Below are 13,988 nucleotides of genomic sequence, written 5' to 3'. Positions count from 1 at the left end.
AACCTGGCCATACAAGCCCACTACAGCCAATGAATTAATTTATTGCTTCTGACTGCAAGAAGAGTACAGCACAAGAGTGCTAACAGCAAAGTATGTAATGTAGTAGTATCCTTGGCCTCAATCACTATGGTTTCTCCAAACAGTAAGAGCAGATGGACAATAGTGATTGTCAGGAAGTGTTTGAATTCACACTTGTTTCAGATGTTATAAAATCATTGCAAGGAATTGAACTTTTACCAGCAGACTGGTAATTGTTAGAGCAAACTCCTATCATTTTGAAATAAATCTGAAGTTCAAAGAAAGTCCTGAAGCTATTCACATTTCAGCCCTCTTCCTATTAAGTGTTCCAAGTCCACACTGCCTTTCTTCCTCAGACATCTTTGAAGAGCTAGTTACCATTTACCAGACCTGAAGGATTGACTCTCAGCAAACACAAGCTGGAGCAGCTCCTTTCAATTCAAGGAGTGATGTGGACTTGAACTGGCTGCTTGCTGGTCTGACAGCACAGCAGAACCCTCCAGCAGAGCTCCCATAGAGAAGGAGCCTCTAGGCAGTGGCATTTTGAACATAGTCACCAGAGCTGCCCTGGCTGAGCACACAGGGAAGCACTGCACTTATAACAATTTGGCATGTTTATGGTGTTTGGGAAAGAGAAGAACCTTACCAAAGCTCTGAAAGAGCTCCCTGAAGTGCTTTTGATGAAAACTGATAAAGCCAGATACCCAACTGAAGACAAGACAGACCTAAAGAAGCATTAATGCATCTACGTCTCAGGTGCCTAACATATGTTCAAAGCATTCTTTATGACTCAGTGAGGTTATGCATATGTTTGATTATATTTGATTTGCATATGTCAGAGCAGTTTGAAGCTTCCAAAACTGAATACTGAAATTAAATGCAGTCTTTCATTTCCTAACAACTCACTCCATATAGATCCTTTGAAGAAGATGCAAGTTTTTTCCTTGAAAGTTATTTTAAAAAAAAAACCCACATATATGTACACACACCAAAAAAGTATGTACATAAAATTCGCAAAAATGCTTACACATTCCTCTGTTAAAATGACCTCATGTATATCCACCATAAACAGAATCACAGTGGCATTCCCATGATAATAGTACCCATAGTCACACACTACACTGGAAGCAATATCACTGACATTTTGGTATTCCCAGATATATAAAAAATTAATCTTCCTTTCCGCCCCCACCTTCCTAGTCTGAATGAAGATATTTTCTGTGTTAACAAAAGGCATTCCTGGAAAGCATGTTTTATACAAGAACTTCAAAATTGCCCGTACTGCCAGATCTCTCTTCCCACTGTTGTTAATTAGCAATATACAAGCTCCTGTGTATTGCATGTGCTCCTGTGTATTTTATGTAGGCTATTAAAGAACAGGCTATTTTATGTAGAACTATTAAAGAAACAGTGATGGTTAACAGCGTTAGCACACTAAGCAAGCCAAATTCTCAATATTACAACTTGCTCTAACCATCCTGTAAGGAGTAAGCAATGGGCAGCCAATAATCTAGTTTGGCTAAGAATTTTTCAATCAAACAAGTTTTGTTGGGGCAGGTGGAATTACTTCATCATTTCTGAAACCCCTGCTGAACAAGGCCTCTCCAAAAATCTAATCCAGTTCCCTATGAGACAGTTACCCTTCCAGAGTGCCTAAATTACACCAAAAATTGGGATAGGCAAAGTTAAACTTAGAGCAGGAAGTTACTGTGGCTTCTGTAGTCACAGAAGTGCTGCCCATAACCCTTATTATCCTATAAGGCCTTGTACCAGTCATGTCTTTCACAGAGAATCACAAAATGGTAGCGGTTGGAATGGATATCTAGAGATCATCGAGTCCAACTCCCTGCTAAAAGCAGGTTCACCTCAATCAGGTTGGACAGGAACATGTCCAGGCAGGTTTTGAAAGCTTCCAGAGAAGGAGGTTCCACAACCTCTCTGGGCAGCCTGTACCAGGACTGTCACCCTCTCAGAAAATAAGTTTTTCCTCATGTTCAAGTGGAACTTCCTGTGTTCCAGTTTGTGTCTGTTAACCTCTAGTCCCTGCACCAGGTGCTACACTTGTCCCATCCTCTTGACAGCTGCCCTTTAGGTATTTATAAGTGTTTGATAAGGTACTCCCTCCGTCATCTCCAGACTAAACAGTCCCAGGTCCCACAGCCTTTCCTCATAAAAGAGACGCTCTAGTTCTCCAGTTATCTCTGCTGCACTCTCTCCAGAAGCTTCAGAAGTTGAAGTGGAGAGTAAAGAACAGGGCACAGAACTCCAGATGAGGCCTCGCCAGGGCAGAGTAGAGGAGCAGGAGAACCTCCCTTGACCTGCTGGCCACACTCTTCTTGATGCACCCCAAGATGCCATTGGCTTTCTTGGCCACGAGGGCACATTGCTGCCCATGTCTAGTTTGCTGTCAACCAGAACTCTCAGGTTCTTCTCTGCAGAGCTGCTCTTGTCACTCTTTCCTTCATTCTTCTGAGCCACCCTAAGTAAACGCAAAGGTGATTCCTGAACAGCGAAAGTGTCTGACTACATTTTCATGAAGCTATGAACACAATTATCATCCTCATTCACATAGCAGTTCTGTCAGTCATTCATACAGATTTCTTACTGTAGACAAAATCATGCAGTTTGAACTGCCACAAATTCACATCTTCAACTTGGCCACATACCAAAGCACTCAGGGCTGGCTCTGCAGATAGCAGATATTAGTTGAGACTAGATTCTGTGGTTAACAGACCTCTATCCCTGGCTGTCCAGGTTTAGGCCTATCAGGGGACAAAAGACTATGATTAGCCTCAAGTACCAAAGACCTGAGAACTGCCAAAGGGCAGAGGGAAGGCTTAATTGCCCCTTATGGTCCAGGACAAAACAAATGAGCCTACTCGCCTTGAGGAGGAAAACAGAAAATAATTTAATGCAACACCAACTAAAGCATAACCATAAAACCCCAAAACATAACCAACACAAACCAACACAGAATGGTACAACGATAAAAAGAGTGCAACTAGTCCTTTAAGACCACCTTCTCCCCACCCCTCCCCTCTTCCCAGGCTCAGAGCCCTGATCCTGGTGTCTATTTCTCCTCTCCCCCTGAATGGCTCCAGTGGGCAGGGAGTGGGGGTTTCAGTCAGTCAATTCTTGATGGCTTCTGACTCTTCTCAGGGCAGGTGGGCTCCACGCCAGTCCTCCCTGCTCCTCCGGGGGGTATCTCACACACATGGCAGTTCTGCACGGGCTGCTGCAACATGTGTTAATCCCAAGAGCTGCAGCTCCTCTCTTCCTCTCTTGTGGGTCTGCTCTGCGGAGCACAGGCTCTCTAGCATGGCCTGTGCCATGGCCACCTCCTCACACAGTCTCTCACCTGTCTGGTCGCAGTCACCTGGAGTTGCTGGTGGCTCTCAGTCCTGCCATTGCCCTCCATAGGTTGCACGGGTATAGTCTGCATTCTTACCACGGGTTGCAGAAGGGTCTCTGGTCTGGTCCTCCTCCTTCCTTCCTCCTTCTCTGACTGCGGGGTCCACATGGTCACCTCCATCGTCTATCACTCTTACACCTCTTCCCAAACACTTCAAATTCCCATCCTTAAATAGTGATCACAGAGGTGCCAGATTGGCCCAGCCGGGCCGGAGGTGGGTCTGAACCCAAGAGCTAGGGGAGAGTGTGAGAACTCTACTGGGTCTTCACTGCAGCCCCCTCCCCGTTACCAAGCAAAAGCGGCTCCTCGCTAAACCACAACACTAGCATACACAGAACCAAAGATTGTGGCTGAAGATGGCTGGCTCTGTAGTTGCTTAATATTTGGACTCACATATGAGAAGCAATTTACACAGGATGAGATTTGGCTCCACTGGCTGTCTTCCTTAAATATTCAGAGTTCCTAATAATATTGACACAGGTAGAGTTGTTCCAAGAGCTGAACTCTGTCCATCATTATTTTTCCTGGGGTTCTGCTCCTTAACTGACCAGACAGTCTAGCCATCTTGCTTACGATCAACGATTAGCAAACACAGAATGCTTTGGCTCTTTTTAAGCTGCCCAACCCATGCTGTTGGGGGAAAAATACAAGAACTCTTTAATCACTTTATCCCCATATACATCCTGCTTTTGGACAAGGCACAAATTACTGCCTTGGTTCTCCATTCTAGCAGAACACACATGCCATTCTACTGTCTTCAGATAAGGTGTTTGTTCCTCTGCTGCTAAGGGCAAATATATCCACAAGTCTTCCAACTTACTCCGAATACACGCTCCATAGGGGGAACAAAAATGCAAGTTATGACTGGAGAACTACTTGCTGTGATCTCAAACCCAGTACGAACCATTTTGGAATGTACAGGAATAGGGTCATTCTGTCCTGCCTTCACTGCACGCTGCTTTTTTCTGAATATGTTCGGTCTTGCCCATCATTCACAGAAAACATCTAAATTAACGTCTCAGTATTGAAAAGCCATGAAAAATTGCATAACGCTTTATATGAAGACACTGAAGTTCCAGTTTCAGTGTGCTTACTTCAAGACCAACCTAATCCCATCATGTTGTATCTCTCCTGCAGTTGGATAGCATCTACTGACAAATCTAGTAAGAGATTTGAAGATGGACATTCTCTCACATTCAGACTGGTCATGCTGCTGTACATTCAAGCAAAGCCTTTGCGAACTCTTCAACACTAGGAACAAATGCTTATTCATCTTAATATTAACAGCAGTGGAAAAAAGGAGGGTCAGGATTAACAACAGAGCAGTTCAAATCTTAAAAATAAATCATTACTTCAAGAACTCAAGAGTCTCCTTTAACCTCAATATTTCTTAAAATATTTTTGTGAAAGCTCAACCTGCTTTCAGTTTAAGACTTTGATATTGATCAAAGCGATCAGTGAAATCTAATCTGAATTATTTCTTCAGGTCTTTCCATCACACAGCTGCCAGTTATTTTGTCATTGACAGCAGCATACATTATCAAAAACAGTGTGCTGCAGGGAAGAATAGGGATATTGATAGCAATTGACTTTTTTTTCAGAAGATATTAATTTCTACGTCAGATTTTTAAAAATATTTTTATTTTTCGTTTCCTAGGTTAGTCACATAATGCTAATTCTTAATGTTTTAATTTTGAAAGCATTTTATCTGTCCAGTATCATGATAAAGGCTGACAATTCCACCTCAGAGAACTTGTAGAGCTTATTATTTTAGAGCATAAAATTACATATTTACAGAGAGTAAATTACAGAGAATAATAAGACATAAGATAGGTAATTACAGAACTACCCATTTCTGAGATAATTTGCCCAATGTGAACATTAGACTTCTCTTCAGAACTGCTCTTGCAGAACAGCAGGACAATCAACTTGAATATGCTTTCGTACCCAGGAAAGCACTGAAGTGCTACTGAACTCCATAAAACTAACAAACACTTTGAGACACTTTTCAGAGAAAAATGAACTTCAGTACATACTTAAGGTCTTCCTGAACTGTTTTAGAAGTGCCCATGATACTAGTGAAAATGTCACATCTGCACATGCAAAAAATCCTTTTTTAATCAAGAACACTGCTCTTAAGACCTGGCAGTAGGATTTTGTTCTTCTCATAAAGTAATACATTAAAAAAAAAAAATAAGTAAGCATACTGAGTCTGACTGAGACAGAGTTAACTTTCCTCATAGTGGCCCATATGGTGCTGTGTTTTGGACCCGTGGTGACAACAGTGCTGATAATACACGAGTATTTTGGCTACTGCTGAACCGTCCTTGCACAGTGTCAAGGCTTTCTCTGTTTCCCACTACATCTCCACAGCCAGGAGGCTGAGGGTGGGCATGAAGCTGAGAGGAAACAACTGGGACAGCTGACTCAGATGGGCAAAAGGGATATTCTATACCATGTATCCACATACTCATAATTGGAACTGGGGTAAAGGAAGAAAAAAAATTTTTTTTTTCTTTATAAGGTGGCAGTTTGAAGACAGGCTGGGCACTGCATACACTGGAGGTGGTGTGCCATCTCCTTTTTTTCCACTTTTTTTTTCCCTCCAGCCCTGCCTTTTCTTTACCTATGAAACTGTTATTACCTCAAAAGCTGTCCTGATTTTGCTCTTCCTATTTTCTCCCCTATCCCGCTGAGGAAAACTGGTGAGAGGAGTGTGTGAGCAGCTGTGTAGCTGCTGGCCAGGGTAAAAACCACCATACAGAAAATCAACTGCAGATTGGTGTACTATACCCTCCTCAGCTTCTGATGTAGAACTTGCCCCAATAGTCAGTGTCTACAATATTCTATTATTTCTGTATATGTTTGCATCACATTTGATATCCAAATATCTGAGTATAATCCCCAGCACAACTCCACAGTCTAGGGAAGAATTTATTATTTTCCTTTTACTGATGGGCAGAGGTGCAGAGGGACTACAGGAAAAAAAAATCAGAGATGATTAAAACTTTGGTCTCATTTCCATTTGCACACACCAGCCATCTTTTAATAACAACCTGAAGGTTCTCAGAAATAGAAAGCCCGCCTTTCACAAGTCTGAGGGCTTTATTGACCTCCCTACTATTGTCCCTCCAAGTACATAATCTGGTAATAATAATTTGGATATTCATTAACAACCCAGCAACAATTTCCTTATTTTCAGAGCCACAAGATATTCTTCTGACATGGAAGACCAAGTACAACTGAAAAAACTAACATCTTTTCAGTGAAATCTTTGAACATCAGCACTGCTCTTCTGAGAAATCCCTGTGCTGTGTAACATTGCTGACAAGGGTGGAGATGTTTCCAAGGTATCTTGCTCTCTAGGTAGGCCATCTGTTTCTTACAGTCTGGTCAGGAACTGACCTGATGACTCACTTCATTGTAATAAATAGAGCTCATAGATAGACAAGTAATTTCATCATATACTTGGCCACACTTGGGATCAGCAGACATGCAAGAACCACTTTGGGCATCCATATCTTTATTTTCATCTTTCCTTCGAGGAATTCACACAGCTCACCATTACCGAGTTCAGCATGTTAAATTACTAACTGATTCTATTCATCCCTCTCTGTCAGCCTTCTACCCCCAGAAGCTTTGGAATTTTGCCATGTAGCAACTCTGTGTAAAAACAACTTCAAGGAAAAAGGAAATCCTTAAGAAACAGTGTAACTGTTCTACAGCAAAGAAATAGGGGAAGTGCGGTGAATTATGTGCAACTGAGTCCTTCTCTCTTTATTATAGCATCTGAGCAGTTCACAAACCTCAATACATAATCTATTAATTATCCCATCACCAATGCTCAAGTAAATAATCTTATGGATTTAAAATTGAGGCATCAAGTGATTCACTGAAGATTTATCAGGAAGCTGTTAATTGGGAACACAATCCAGATGTCCTAAGCTGCAAGTAAACTGAAGAACCTTGAAGATACTTTAAAAAATGGTTATTCCCACTGAAATTACACAGAATGATGAGGACATTAGGCCACTTACTAGACTCAGGCTTGGAACAAATTGAGCTTATGCTTTCATAACATACTGGATAGCGAGAAACTGCTTCCTTTCAGACAAAACAGCAAAACAAATTACCTGATATGTTGAAACAAATGCTTTCTTCAAAATCAGTAACAAAACCCATTAGGTTCAGGCCACCTCTGAATTGATGAAACTGCAGAGACGCTATTTCTCATTTTTTAGTCTATAAGTTTATCAAATTAATTTTACTGCTATGAAGCTGCCCTTTCTCACCATCCTCTCAACATCAACTTGGACTACGCATAGTGAGAGATGATTGCAGAATAACATTTCAGTAGAACATTCAGTTGCAAACCATGATACATCTTCACAGTGGTTCAAACAATTACAAAAGGGATGAGTAGAAGCAGTAGGAGAACACAGATTGAGCCAATCAACTTAATGACACAGAGAAAAAGGATAAAAGAAAGAAATTTACCTGGAGTGGGGAAAGACACACTGCAGACAAAACAGGAACCAAAGCAGCTTCCAAGGTATTCAGCTAGGCCCCACTGCCTCGGTTCAAGAGCCTCTAAAGTTCCTGGCTTCTTACTACCACATCAATGGACCTATAAAGGAAAGTGTCTTCCTATTTCTTATTCTTCACACATGCACAACATGAAAGCAGGCCCACTTACCCACTAATCTATGTCTTTGTAAAAAAGTTAAAGCTACATACATAAAGGAATTTAGAAAGTACTATTTCACTAATTGTTGTATTTGTCTTTTTCCCTGTGATCACTGTAGCATGTGGCACTGTGATCAGCTTTAGCAAGATAGTTCAAGAAACCTGATGAACTCAGTTGTAAAGTGTAGTTTGAAAGTACAGCTTACAAGTTTCTGAACTCACTCAGCCACAATGGTTAGTAAAATGCATTTTACCACTGTGAACAATTTCCATTTCTGTTTTCTTCTGTCTTCTCTAATAGATTGCCTATCTCCTGCACAAAAAGCTGAAACTTAAAAAGAGAATAATTAGTTAATTAACTTCTTCATTTACCTTACTACTCTTTCCTTATAGGACACTTCTGTGAAAACACATTCCTCATTCCCTTACTGCTCTGGTCAACACATGGGGGTGCTTACCAGTTTTTACAGGGCTTATCTTTACTGCAATGTGAGATTAGGCAATTACCTAAGCCTTGTTAGCCCCATTCCTGACCACACATATAATTTTCCCAGATAAAAAAAACGCATTTTTACAACTAACACGTATTTTAAACTCAAACTAGCCAGTATTCGGAGAAAGATAAGTGATGCAAACCGTTCAATCCATTAACATAAGAGGGCTGTGCAAGTTACAGTCACTCTCTCCAATAAGCAACACTTATCTCAAGAATACTAACTCATCTGAAACAAAGGGAGGACAAAAGAGTGCCACCAGCACCTTATCAACAGTACAAGGCCTTTGCTGTTTGGCATATAAATTTCACAGGAATCCTTCTCGAAGTTAAATACATATAGCCACAAGGACAGCTGAGTGCCTGACTTCCTGATTTCATTAGTGGGGAGGGAGAAGTAATAGATAAGTTTTGTACTCTCTTCTGCAGTTGCAAGAAGGAAGTCATGAACTTGTTTGTGATTTGACCATGCATGTCAGACAGAAATGATTCCTTTCTAGTTGCTATTTGAGTTGCACAAAGGTCCCTGCTTGTTTTTGTTTTGCAATAAAATCTGTTCAGCAGTCCCACAGCAAACCCTAAAAGTATAATGTAACGCTTCTGAACATGCTGACTGCTGAAATCAGCCTCTATGCCACTATGACTGGATTGTCCTTGCAGACTTGCTTTTCCTTCTGTATTACAAAATACTCTAATAGAATGTGTGACTGCTGTCCTATTTAATCTGTTTTATCCTCATTGAAACTATGCATTTTGCCCAAGTTGAAGTGAAGTCTTTTGGCGTGTGTCCTGCCAAAATCAAATGCTTTATTTTAAAGTAAGGCATAAAGCTCTTAGTTGCTTCTGCATCTGAAATAGCCAGGTGTTCCTTGAAGCACTTCACCTAAGAAAGGCTCCTACAACAAAGGTTTAGATCCCAAAATCCATTGCAACCTAAATAAACAATTCTGCATGGCTTGCTGAGTCACAGTTATGTTGAAAATCAAATGAATGAATGGAGTAATTTAAAATGTGATGCTTCGATGAAGAAACACAAGTACTCCCACATACCACAGCCTTAAAGAGCACTTCTGGGTGCCGGAATCTACACAACAGGCAGAGATCCACAATATGAACCAAGGATCTTGAAACCTGGTGAGGGAAGCATACCCACTTCCTTGCTTTTGGGCAGAATATCCTAACCAAGAGCTCAGGAAGAAGCCTATGCTTCGTCCTTTGGTGCAAGCAAGGGCAAGACTTGGCTATTTATTCCCATCAAAGGAACACAAGGGAGGGCTGAGAATCCGGGAGCTCCTGTGAATCCCTTTTGTCGAGTGAGCATCTGAATTGCAATCGAGTAATATTCCTAAGAGTTATTTCATTTCTTACACCAACATACAGACATCTAACTCCTTCCAGTAATGTCTCTAGTCTGCAGGGGTACTTTTAGGATTTAAACAGAACAAATCAGATAGTGTACATTATTGTACTGAGGAATCCTACTGACTTTGTTTTCCTGCATAACACGTCACTTGCTAAGCCCAAGTTCCAACCTAACTTGTGGGCGAGATTCCTCTCCAACTTCAGTGGTAAAATAAAACCTTAAAAATCAAATGGGAAGAGTTTCTGACTTGAAAAAAAAAAATTTTTCACCTGCTCAGTGAGATCTTTTGACAATTTTTGTCCTTTTGAACTACACAAAATACTGAAGACCAAAGTGACAGGTAATCTCAGAATCCCATTTCTTGATGACGTCTCAGGTATGAAATATGATCACTGTTATGAAGTTATTCAAGTCAGAATTTTAATTCTTGTACTTTGAGGGCTGCTACTATTAAAGACTATTTTAAAAGACACAGGAGCAGAAGCATAAAATGTAAGTCTAAAGTTTTTGTTTTGCATCAACTGTAAAGCAAAAAAAAAACAGATAACCAAGACAGCTATACACTGTATGTAAAACTAAAAAAAGGGGAAAAAAAAGATAATTCTTACAGAACATCTCTCCATAATTTGAATATCTTCCATTTTGTCTTCACTCATTGTTCAATGGCATATTATCAAAGAAAAAAATTACACAGGAAATAATGACTCAAGGAAGGAGAAAAGAAATCAAGAGTAAAGGTACAATACTTAAAAGGAAACTTACTTCACTTCTGTACTATCAAAGAAAATACTGTTGCTTACTATCTGCAAACATTTAATGCAATTTCTCTTCACAATGAAAGTTCAATTCTTGAAATAGTTTCAATTTTCAAACAAAGAAGACTTTAAATAGGAAAGCATGCTGTGACTCTGAAGATTATAGATTTTAAAAACAGAGGCCCATATCCTTCTGTAGCAGATCTATGGCCAATAAGGCCATGCCTGTAGAGATAACATAAAACACCCTCTCAGAACCTTCAAAAAGGTAGTAAAGCTTGATGTATCAACATCACCAGACCTAACATCAAAGAGAGTTTAGCAACAAAAAACTGCACCAAAAATAACATAAACCAAAAAAGCAGCAAGAATCACTCCTCATCACAGATCTACGGTCCTGGAGAACAGAAATAAATCAAACACATCGCTCCATATCTTGAACTCTGACCTTTTCAATTAACAGTTCCTTCAAACTAAATGTTCCTTCAAATAGTTCATAAAAACTGCATGTGAGGGTGATCTGGCTTTGACATCTGTCACCTCATTGATCGCCAAGTTGATTCAGCTGATCTGGCTGGCTAGGCAGGTGTCCCCTTCCTCCCTCACTGATAATAATTCTTGGGGGTTGGACTAGATGATTTCTAAAGGTCCCTTCCTACCCTACCATTCTATGGTTCTATGATTCAAACTAGTATTAATGTGACATATGACACATGCAAGCATCAGAATACATCTAAGGATCTTAGAATACTAAGATTAAATCATGACAGCTATTCATAGAGAAGCAGGTCTTAATGAATCTAAAGAGCAGAATCAAAGCATACATGAGCTATATAACAGGAGTTCTTATCCTATATGAATCTCCTTTATTCTTTGGAAGAGTATAACAAGGTCTTCGACCATTTCTCTTCTGATGCCTAGCCCTGACCCCAACCTTAGCTTAAGGTTTCACAATACACCTGTCACACAGAAGAGCTCAAAAAACTAAACACTGCACTATGATAATTCCACTGTAAACCTGTAAGCCTTCTAGATCCTAACAGTAAACAATATCCAGTCCTTCCATTCCTGAGTACAGATCCTAAATGTAGTCCATGTAAAGCCCAATGACAAAGATTAGCATTGAAACTAAAGTTACCTGACTGTGTCCAAATCAGCTCTTACTTTTGTGGGAACCAGCAACAAAATTATGTCCTCCAGTCCTAAATCAAGAACACAACTTAAAACATGGCTATCAGCCAACTCTACAACAAATGTAAGCAGCAGATGCAGGCAGATAGTAGCCTGCATACAAGCAGAGAAATATTGAAGGGCTGAACATTAAACTAAATTCAACACTGCACACTTAAAAGGTCAAAAAGAGACAACCATAAGGAGGAACAGAAGACCTCAGTCCAATGCTCACATTTAATTCTAATACCTCTACTTGTCACTTCTACATGTTATGCTAATGATAGGTTTTCAGTTCCAGTTTGAGTTTGGTTGGGATATTTTGGTTCAAAAAAATTTAAAGCCAGATTTACTGCTGCAATCAGAGGCATGCCAAGCCGGCCTGAACATGGACTACGGCTAGCTTTTGTTCCAGGATATTCCTCTGGTGAGGCCACGGATAGAACAACCGGTATGAGAAGCAAGTTGACAAGGCAGGAAATCTGTTGAATGCTGACATGACTGGGTGCAGAAGCTATTTGGAGTTTGCCGGTACTCACACACACAAAAAGTAAGTTGAGGTTTTCTTGAGGGTTTTTGCACTTGGAATGTTTTCTCATTTTGTTGGTTTTAATTTTATTTATTTTGCCCTAGCTACTAAGTCTACCACATTTCCTTACATTCCAATGCAGTTACTCAGCACATGTAAAGCAAACCTCCTCATCACTGACACTCAGTCAAACCTTCAGACTCTTAAGTCTCAACTTTACCTCTAACACAAAGTTAGGCTGCAAGCTCTCATGTGGTCAAAATAAATAAGGGATGCTCCTTGTCTGTTACTGCTACACTTCAACACAGATGCAAGATTCCTGTTTTGCATCTCAGTGTTCCATCCTTCAAAGCTGAGCTCTGCCTGCCTTTACAACTAACCCAAAATGCACTGCGCACTAACCCACTTTTGCACACTGCAGTTTCTAATTCCAGCCAGTGAATGCAGTGCTAAGGACACTCAGCAGGATCTAGACTTCACAGGACAATTGATATTGACATTTACAAAGTGCATTTCTTATTACAACAAAAGATGCATATGATTATAAACCAGCATAAGCTCCCTGACTGTGGTAGGCGTCTGGAAGATCTCGGGTTGTAACATGAGAGGTGGAAGGTATAGAAGAGGTGGGCACGGGGTGGAGTGAGAGGAGGTGCTGGTGGTAGCAGATATAAGCACATGGTGTAAACAAGGGGTGGGAATAAAGTATCATCTATGCTGAGTGTGTGGTGATCCTTGTCCCCTCAGCAGTGGGGGCTGAGTAATCCATGCGGGGGGCCTGGTGGTGTTGCTGGTGGTGGCAACACCTGACTAAAACCATTTGCATCTGATATTTGCCAAAGATTTTATAGCAAAAGAATCTGTTGACTTTAGGATTGAGAAACAACCAAATAAAAGCTTTAAGACTGGACCAGCTCTCTCAAGACAGTTTTCTGTACAGTGACACAAGCAGAAGAGTAATATCACAAAAGGGCAAAGGAGAGGATCCATGTTCAAAACTGGTCCATGAGGGAACTACAGTAAATGAATAACATCTGCAATGAAGAAAATCTGTAAATGCTGTGTGGTCTTCTCAAGAAGAAAAATTTTTCTTGGTGATTTTCATAGCAGAGAGCCAGCAATGCAATCAGACATACAACTGGCACCACTTCAGTTTCAGCCAATGTAAAATAGCAGTTTAAAGAATAAACCAATTCTGGTGTTTGCTATGATTGACAAGTCTTAATAACTTGAATTAACTTGAATATCCAGTCCTTCTAGCCTATGAAGGTCTTCATAGTTGTGTGAGAACTTTGGTGTGACCTACAGCATCAAGATGGGTCTCAGACTCTTCACAGATACATTTTTTAAAACGTGTCCACCTGTAAGCATCTTTATTCTCCTAACAGTGATCTGTCTTTATTTCAGTCTGTTACTTCTCCTAACTTAATATCAGTTAACATTTTCCTCCCAAAGCATTAAGGGCCCAATATAATTCCTACTGACAGAACTGGAGCTGGAATGGACTTGTAACACAGACATAAGACATATGACACTGAAAATTCAATACCACGCAGTTAAAT

At 40.4% G+C, this 13,988-nt stretch overlaps 1 protein-coding gene across 2 annotated transcripts in view; it reads right to left on the bottom strand.

The window, feature by feature from the left end:
- SPATS2L (spermatogenesis associated serine rich 2 like) overlaps nt 1-13,988 on the bottom strand; it is an 86,386-nt gene that overhangs the window by 58,153 nt on the left and 14,245 nt on the right. The window contains exon 1 of one of the 2 annotated variants that reach the window (XM_062002894.1): nt 7,928-8,037. The exons of the other annotated variant lie outside the window; for it this stretch is intronic. The gene's annotated coding sequence lies outside the window, so the exon portion shown is untranslated. Of the gene's footprint in view, nt 1-7,927; nt 8,038-13,988 lie in introns of those variants that run through there. 2 annotated transcript variants of the gene reach the window in all.

This window comes from Colius striatus, chromosome 9 (assembly GCF_028858725.1).
Source record: "Colius striatus isolate bColStr4 chromosome 9, bColStr4.1.hap1, whole genome shotgun sequence".
In the NCBI taxonomy this organism is placed as follows: domain Eukaryota; kingdom Metazoa; phylum Chordata; class Aves; order Coliiformes; family Coliidae; genus Colius; species Colius striatus.
This window is presented reverse-complemented; position numbering and strand designations above follow the sequence as displayed.